Genomic DNA, 8,516 nt, shown 5'->3' with positions numbered 1-8,516 from the left:
GAAACTGGCCCTCGTGAATGTAATGTGCCCCTTTGTATCAGATTTTTTTAACTGTTAGTTTATTTTTAATCTTATCATCTGCATCGTTTTGCACTGAAACTGGCTAATTATTTGTATTAACCGACTAAGTATTTGACAATAGGTTTTATCTGGTGTGTCTTAACTGATTTGCACTGTACTTTTATGGTATTGCTGTATACCGAATAAAGTAATTTGATGATGATGATGATGCATTGAAATGCATTTACTAATGGTTATTTCTTTTAGAGGGACTGAATTTCACGAGTTTAATGTGAAGTACATGTACGGTGATGTCATAAGCAAAGTGGGGTTATGTTGTCAGACATTCCTGCTAGGGTGTCTGGCTGTATAGGCGTAATCCTGTGATTTCATCTGTGATGCCTTCAGGAGCTGTAATTGGAAGGCATTCTAATGATACCCAAATGTGCTGAGTACTGTCATTCTAAAGTGTGCGTAAACATGTATTCTTGCTGCTGCACTTAGGTGAAGACCCCAGACTGCTAGCCCTTAAGATACAGAGATGCATACTTTATGGTCAGTAGGAGATGCTCAGTCAGGTTCATGTGTCACCAAGACAGGTATACCCCGTTTTAATGCTTGTTGAGATAATGGGGGGGACACCACTGAGATGGTGCCAGTGCGCAGGGCCCTCGCTCCAGGTTATGTTCCATTAACTGCATTGGGGCAAGATGATGTGCATATATAGGAGTGGTGTTACTACATTCCCCCCCCCCCAGGTGAGGTGGAGGTGTTATGCAATGTCACTAAGTAATTCCAACAGCTTATGTATATTTGTAAATTGGTGCATAGTATTGTGTGTGTGTTTAATAAATGTACTCTTACTTTCATAAAGCAAAGTACAGACTGGACAATCAGTTGTTGAGTGTTATTTCTGCGCACTTGCAAATGGTGATTACTAGCTCACACCACCTCCCTTGAGTAAGCCTCAGACGACTCTGCAACGCTACCCTCTGAGAGTCAGGTGTTACAATTGGGTGTTTGGTTCCCAGTGAAAGACAAATGTAGTCATGCTATTTGTGCAGGCCTCACAGATGCCTCCTCGTTTTCCAACAGTCCTAAAGCCAGCTAAAATGAGATCAGCAAAATAGAAGGCTAGACGACAAAAGGTTAGGGCGAAACCACACCGAGAATGTCAGGTCCAACACTTTGTTTGATGAGTTTTGTGGTTGATGTCCAATGATGGTATTGATGTTTCTGTCTTAACGGTGCACTCAAAAAGAGAAGAATCTGGTCAACTGGAGAATATTGAGAAAGGTGCGCATTGGTTAAAAGAATGCAAGTTAAAAAGGTTTTATTATACATCAATCTCAAGTTGCATGTGCCATGGTTGACAGACTTTAAACGTCACAATTGAGCTTTTGTTTCTTGTCCTACAATGAAGAATATCTCTCACTTACCTGACAGGAAGTTTAGATTCTCTTAACATGAGACATATTTGATCTGGACGGCCCATGATATTCATCTACTTGGATAGCAAACCTATAATACCCCAGCCAAAATTAGTACCCATGGCAGAAATAGAGGGGGCTATGCACCTACATTTCAATTGTATCAGGGATAAAAACGACTAAGTTTATTTCGGCAGAGTATTACCAGATTGTGATAGTCAGATGGATGGGTGTTAAAAACATTGCTATTATACATTTTTACAACAACGCCCACGTGTCGCAATAGGAAGAGCTTATATCGAGTCTTAGAAGATGCTTACGGGACCTAGAAAAGAATGGCGATGGGGATCTGGCCCTTTTATGGGTTGGTGACTTCAACTGTTGTTTATGTACTAGTTATGTTACAGGCACCTACCACCTGGCCGAGAACAGGGAAGACATTCCAACCCATTTTAGTCATTCTAGGTTGGGGGATTTGCTGAATTCCCTGACACATGAGTTTGACTGGGGCTTCATTAATGAAAATTGTTTGCCATCGGCACCTTTTAAACCAACATTTATTGGGAGAGGGGTCAATTCCCTAATTGTCTTTACCCTTCTATCCGCTAGACACCGGTCCCAAGTGTTATCATGGGAAACATTTGATGCTGCTCACAGCGATCACTACCCTATCTCTTACTGTCTGGTAAAAAATGGAGAAGAACCGACCCTGGATGTAATCTATAACACCTCAATAAATTTGGCTAGCACTAATGGTTATCGCATCAATTGGGCAAAAGTAGATACAAAAACTTTTTTGCACAAACTGGTTATTAAAACCTACGACCAGATTAAAATTTGCCTTTCACTGTCCACAACTAATGAACAAGTCCTTGAGGCCTTTGGGAAAATAACAAGTGAAATTTAAAAAATGTTGACTAGAGACTTTAAAAGTCGTACCGTTAAAGTGAAGAGTTGGTTCGACAAAAATTGTACGAAGGCAAACCAGAACTTGAAAAGGGCTTTAAAAGAAAACCCCAGAACTATGTCATTGGTAAGACAGACTCGTTAATTGTATAGGGCAGCGATAGCGAGAAGGAAAAAAGAGCTAAAAACTGAAATCTGGCAGAATCTCCATGATGCTTGTTTAATAAAAGATAATATAGCTTTCTGGAGAGCCGTAAACGCCCCTTTTTTGTCAGTTAGGGAAACAGACATTATTGATATAGCTATACCTGGGGATATCTGGGTTGCTCATTTCACTAACTTATATAAAAATAATACGACCGCCCCTGAGAATGAGAATGCCCTGGATATCCAAGAGCCATTAAATTCCTTTCCGCTGGGGGTCGTCTTTGAGCATGCTGAGGTCACTAAGGCTATTCAGGATAGCTCATCAGGCAAAGCACCGGGCCCGGACTGTGTCCCGATTGATTTGTATAAAGCTGAATTATCCTTATGGTCGCCCTTACTAACTAATGTTCTAAATTGTGCTAACGCTGCGGGTTTCATCTCTACCTGGCCGGAAGCAGTGGTTGTACCCATCTTTAAAAAGGGGGATAGGAACAACCTGGTTTGCTACAGACCTATTTCTCTTTTGGATGCCTTGATGAAGGTAGCGGGTAAAATCATTCTGAACAGACTCCAAGTCTGGGTAGAGGATAATAATATTATCACAAATCTCCAATACGGTTTCCGCAGCGGAAAGGGTACAATAGAACAGGGTCTAAATTTGGCGTTGCTGACTGCCAAATATACTCAAGCTAAGAAGGAAAGTCTATTTGTCACATTCATAGACCTGAGCTCTGCGTTTGACTGTGTGGATCACTCCACACTATTGAGAACGCTTAGAGATTTGGGTATAGACCATCAGCTTCTTTTATTTATTAGTGAACTATACAGGGAAGCGGGGGCCAGGGTACGCTATGGGAGAGGGGGGGTTTGCTCTGAGAAATTCAATATTCAAAGAGGTGTGCGTCAAGGGTGCATTTTAGCACCTTTTTTATTCACCCTATACATTAACAGTGTGGGACAACACCTTAGAAACTTTCAGTTTTATTACCCCGCTGTTAGTGGAACACCCATCCCCATCCTTTTATACGCTGATGACGCAGCAATAATGTCGCGTACCGTCATCGGCCTACAAAGGGCTGTAGCTGAATTCTCAGAATACATGAAGGTCGGTGGCCTATTGATTAATGACTCTAAAACTTATTCTATGACATGTGGCAATTCCAGAAAACATAGCAAGACAAACCATCTGGGGAGAGATAAAATTAAAAATACGGATAGCTTTTGCTATTTAGGTGTCACTTTTGACAGTAGGGGGAGTTGGAAAGAGGCAGTCTTCGCCAGAAAACTGGCTATTAGTAGGGCAAATGGTGCCTTGATAAACTTCTATAGGAAATTGGGTGGGCGTCCAGTGAAGGAATTAATCCAAATTTACAAAGCGAAGTGTATCCCTACTGGTACCTATGGTGCAGGGATCTGCGGGATTGTTAATGTTGATCAGATCCAACGTGCCGAAAACAATTTCATTTGTTATATATTGGCTGCCCCCAAATCCATGTCCACCTTTTTCATGCATAATGAACTGGGGATACCGTTTGTAGAGGACACGATTAAATCATCACCTCTGCTCTTATGGCACAAAATTTGGGTTACCCCAGAAACGTCCCTTAATAGAGACATTGTTATGGACTGTTTGACGCTAGATGGGGTTGCTAACATTAAGTGGTTAAATTGTATTAAAACCATTGCCGCTGACATTGGGCATAAAGAATATTACGATAACCCTAGCTGTCTGGAAAAGGTATCAAAATGCACACTGAAAAAATTTATTTTGGAGTATCTAGACCATAAAGATGGTGGGTAGAAAAGGATAAACATACAGGGCCTGATTCACAGAATGAACTTAAAACTCAATCCTAAACTTACTACTAGTTTGGTATTCACAGAATGCACTTACTACTTTTAGCATTCACAGAATGCACTTACTACTTTTGGTATTCACAGAATGAACTTACTACTTTTGGTATTCACAGAAGTTAGGATTTTGTCTTAAGTTTGTCTTAAGACAAACTTAAGAGAGACTTAAGACAGATTTAAGACAGACTTAAGTTAGTATTTTGTCTTAAGTCTGTCTTAAGTCGGTCTTAAGTCTGTCTTAAGTTTGTCTTAAGTCTGTCTTAAGTCTGTCTTAAGTCTTTCTTAAGTTTGTCTTAAGACAAACTTAAGACAAAATCCTAACTTCTGTGAATACCAAAAGTAGTAAGTTCATTCTGTGAATGCCAAAAGTAGTAAGTGCATTCTGTGAATACCAAAATAGTAGTAAGTTTAGGATTGAGTCTTAAGTTCATTCTGTGAATCGGGCCCACGGTCCTGGAAAATCAGAATCTAAATCAATGCGTAGGCATACAATCATACCTTTTGATGGAAGCTAGCCCTTACGCAAGAATGCTGTTGGCTAGGTTCCGGGCAGATACTTTTTATCGCTTGATAGCCATTCCTAATTGTAATGATTGGTCAAAACTGTTACAGAAATGTTCATATGATGACACATCCGCCCAATCTAACATTCACTCTATCCTCTTCTGTAAACACTATGTGACCCTTTGGAAGAGGTTCCTGAAGCCTATCCTCACAAAATGGGGAATAAGGAGCTCCAGAGTAGCTTATTTTAAATTGAAGCAGCTTGAAACAGCATTAGTGGTAAAAGTGGTTTCCTCTTACCTGTAGAAGCTTGATTGATCTCAGGAACACATGTATGCCACAATGTATGTAAATAGTTGCTTTTTATCTTTTTGCTTAAAATGAAGATATTCTCTTTTTTATTTTAAATCTTTTTTTTCTAGTAAATTAAATTAACAGTTTTCTCATGGTTCAATCTCAGCTTTTGAAAAATGTATGGCGATAGTTATGTGTAGTATGGGTATTGTTTGATTTTCCCTTTATGAATTAACAGGAAAGTTTCGACAGCTGCTAGAACACAATCATTTCTCTTGTTTTTAATGTGTTAATATATTGTGTAAATATATGGTGATTGTCTTTTTAAAACTTTTTAAATGTCCTATTTAATATGTTGTGATATTTGTGCTTTTATGATTTTGCAACAAAGTCTAATAAAGCTATTTTTGAACTTTGAACTTTGATTTGATTCAATTTAGACCTCTACTGAGGCCAACAAATACAAAGTACATGAATTTAAAACAATTATTTTATACACTTTAAAACAGCTTTTAAAACTCTTTAAAAACTTGAACAATTATGTCAGACAAATTCATCAGCAGGCGACATGCATAGCATGATTAAGTCTTCAGCAGAAGGGACATTATATCTAAAACTACCAGGATCGAATTTGGGCAGACTGACAGAACGTTAGGTAGATCTTGTACTCCTCCCTTACACAAATCACAGGTACCTGATATATTTTCTAAGTTATTCCATCTGGATGTATAAACTTTAAATGGGAGGATTCTAAAATAGCTTGGGAGATTTATTGCTTTTTACATATTGTTCGTAGTGTTTTAATTTCAAACAATGTTCTACATCCAATTCGAAGCTTATTCTTGGTGTCAAGTTCTTTCAAAAAAGCTTCAAATGTGCTGGTGTCCAAGATTGTAAAAGTACTACTGTGCAGTGAGGGGCATTAAGAGATATATATTAAGATTCCTATTAAAAGTGTACTGTGACGATTCATCGCTAAAAGTCTCCAATTTTAAAATGTGTCTTAGTTATACTTGGTCGGCGTGTTAAAGGTTATATGCCCATCTTAAGACACAGAGGTGAATATTATCACTCCCAAACATTCCTTGATTTTCTCTTTGTTTCTCTTTTAGCTTTGCTTCAAGCTAGGTGGTATGTTTTCATCACCAAACACAAATGTCTCTGGGGAGTGTTTTGTGTGTAAATGTAAATGTGTTGGCATTTATATAGCGCACTGCTACCCGTAGGCGTCCTGGCGCTTCGACCGCTGCGAAACCCTTCCTGGCTTCCCTGAGAGATGGTCCCTTAATGGGTATCTCCAGGGTGCGACCAGGCATCCCCGGCGGTCTGGGGGGCCGTTAGTGAAGATGAGGCAAGCTAATGCCCAGAGTTGCCGAGTGTGACCGCTGATCAGAGTGGGCACCGAGGCGAGAGAATTATCGAGTCCGCTGACCCTGGTCCAGAAACCTGCCGCGCCGGGAATCGAACCCTGGTCCCGGGCCGTCCTCTGCTCTCGGGTCTGCCGCCTCTAACCAGTGAGCCACACTACTTCACTTTTTGGTGAAAGCCTCATTTTCCTAACCTTCTTTAAAATTATTCTCCTGTATTAAGCATGGATTCAACAATTCTTATAGCTTTTTAGAAAATGTGCGTTCACCATAACATATGGAGGCATCCAGATCTGTGGTTCTGCACAGTACAGGATGCCCTGGCGCAGGCAGGGATATTTACAGAGTGGCTTGCAGGTGGACTGGTAATTATGAAAATGAGGTCAAAGGACTTGGGCACCAGATTGTGAATGTGCAGTGTCCCTTTGAATATTTTGTTTACATTTATGTTGGGTGCAGCGGTTTCTTTCTTTTCTGCTAGAATTGTCCGTAAAGGAGAGTTTTTCATATTTATTGCTTTGTGTCTTTAATAGATTTAAACTTTCTGTCACCTTAGTGGGGAGATTCTAGATTATGTGAGGATGTTTTGTGATGTGTCAATAAATCAATGCAGAGAAACACCAATCAATAACATGACAACCAGCAACTACATAATTCCTACATGTGAGGGCCCAGCTGGGCTCCTGGGTGATTCACCCCCTCCCCTCGCGCACATTTTCGAGTGGGGCACATAAACAACCCTCACCTCCTCCCTGGGATTTTGAGGTGGCACCTAACATATTAACAGTTGCAGACAGAACCCATCTCTCTGTAGCCATGCTACTCATAGACTGTCTCCAAGTAGCTCTGTAACCTGAGGCACAAACTCTGTGGGGGCTCCAAAACTCTTTGGGCCTCATTTATGAGGCCTTGCGTCAGTTTTGCGTTGCGGATGCGTCACTTTTTGTGACGCATCTGCGGCGTAAAACATGCGCCTTGTTGCGCCATATTTAAAAAGTGACGCATCTAGGTAGATGCGTCACTTTTTAAACCCCTGCGCCACATTATACCTGCGTCAGGTATAATGTATGCAGAGGGGGCGTTCCCCCGCAAAAAGCCTCGTAATAGTGACGCAGTGAAATCTATGAGATTTCACTGCGTCACTTTTAGGATGCGGTTGCGTCAAAATCTTGCGCCTGCCTCACAGTAGGCGCAAGACTGATGCAAGCCCTTTCACATGGGGCTTTCCCCATGTGAAAGGACGCATTGCTCCAGCAATGCGTCACTTTTGCGCTTACAGATGCGTCAGAAATACTGACGTATCTGTAAGTCCTTGCGACATGATGCGTCATACATTAAATATAACGCATCATTGGTGTTGCAAGGAGTGCGCAGTCAAAAGTGACGCATCGCTGTTTTCACGCAGCGATGCGTCACTTTTCATAAATGAGGCCCTTTGTCTTTATTTTTTTTATTTAATTGCAGTCATTGAGGTGTTGAACCTCTCCTAATTCTATTGTGTTTGTCATGCCAAGCAAGCCAGTTGAGTACGGAAAGGCAGACGGCGCTATTTTATGCTAATGTTACTTCTGGCTGGACTGGTTTGGGAAAAAGAATGACAGCAATAAAATAATTAAGAAAAAAGGGAGGAGTCTCGGAGCCCCTGCTGAGTTTGCTCCTTTGGTTACAACTTTCCCTCCAGAAATGTGATCTCCTGCGTCCTTGCCTGCTTGCACATCATCAGCTGGCGGCAATAAACATGCTCTGTTCAGACTCAAGCGCTGTGCTGTTTGCAACAGTGGGGCAGCACGAAACGTGAACATGCGCTGACTCAGCTTGGGGCAGATTTGCCCAGTTTTCTGTTTCCTCTAAAGGTGGTGTCTAATAAGCCACTGAGCTTTGGAGAATCAAAGGGTTTATTCTTCCGGGTGGTTGCCCCATCTCGTATAAATAAACGGCCCTTTCCCTGCGCTGCCCAGCAGCGCCGCACTGCCGCTTCCTGGCGGCTTGTCTTCGGCACAGCGAGGGCCGAGGG

This window comes from Lissotriton vulgaris, chromosome 4_1, assembly GCF_964263255.1.
Source record: "Lissotriton vulgaris chromosome 4_1, aLisVul1.2, whole genome shotgun sequence".
NCBI lineage: Eukaryota > Metazoa > Chordata > Amphibia > Caudata > Salamandridae > Lissotriton > Lissotriton vulgaris.
Note: the sequence above shows the minus strand (reverse complement) of the source record.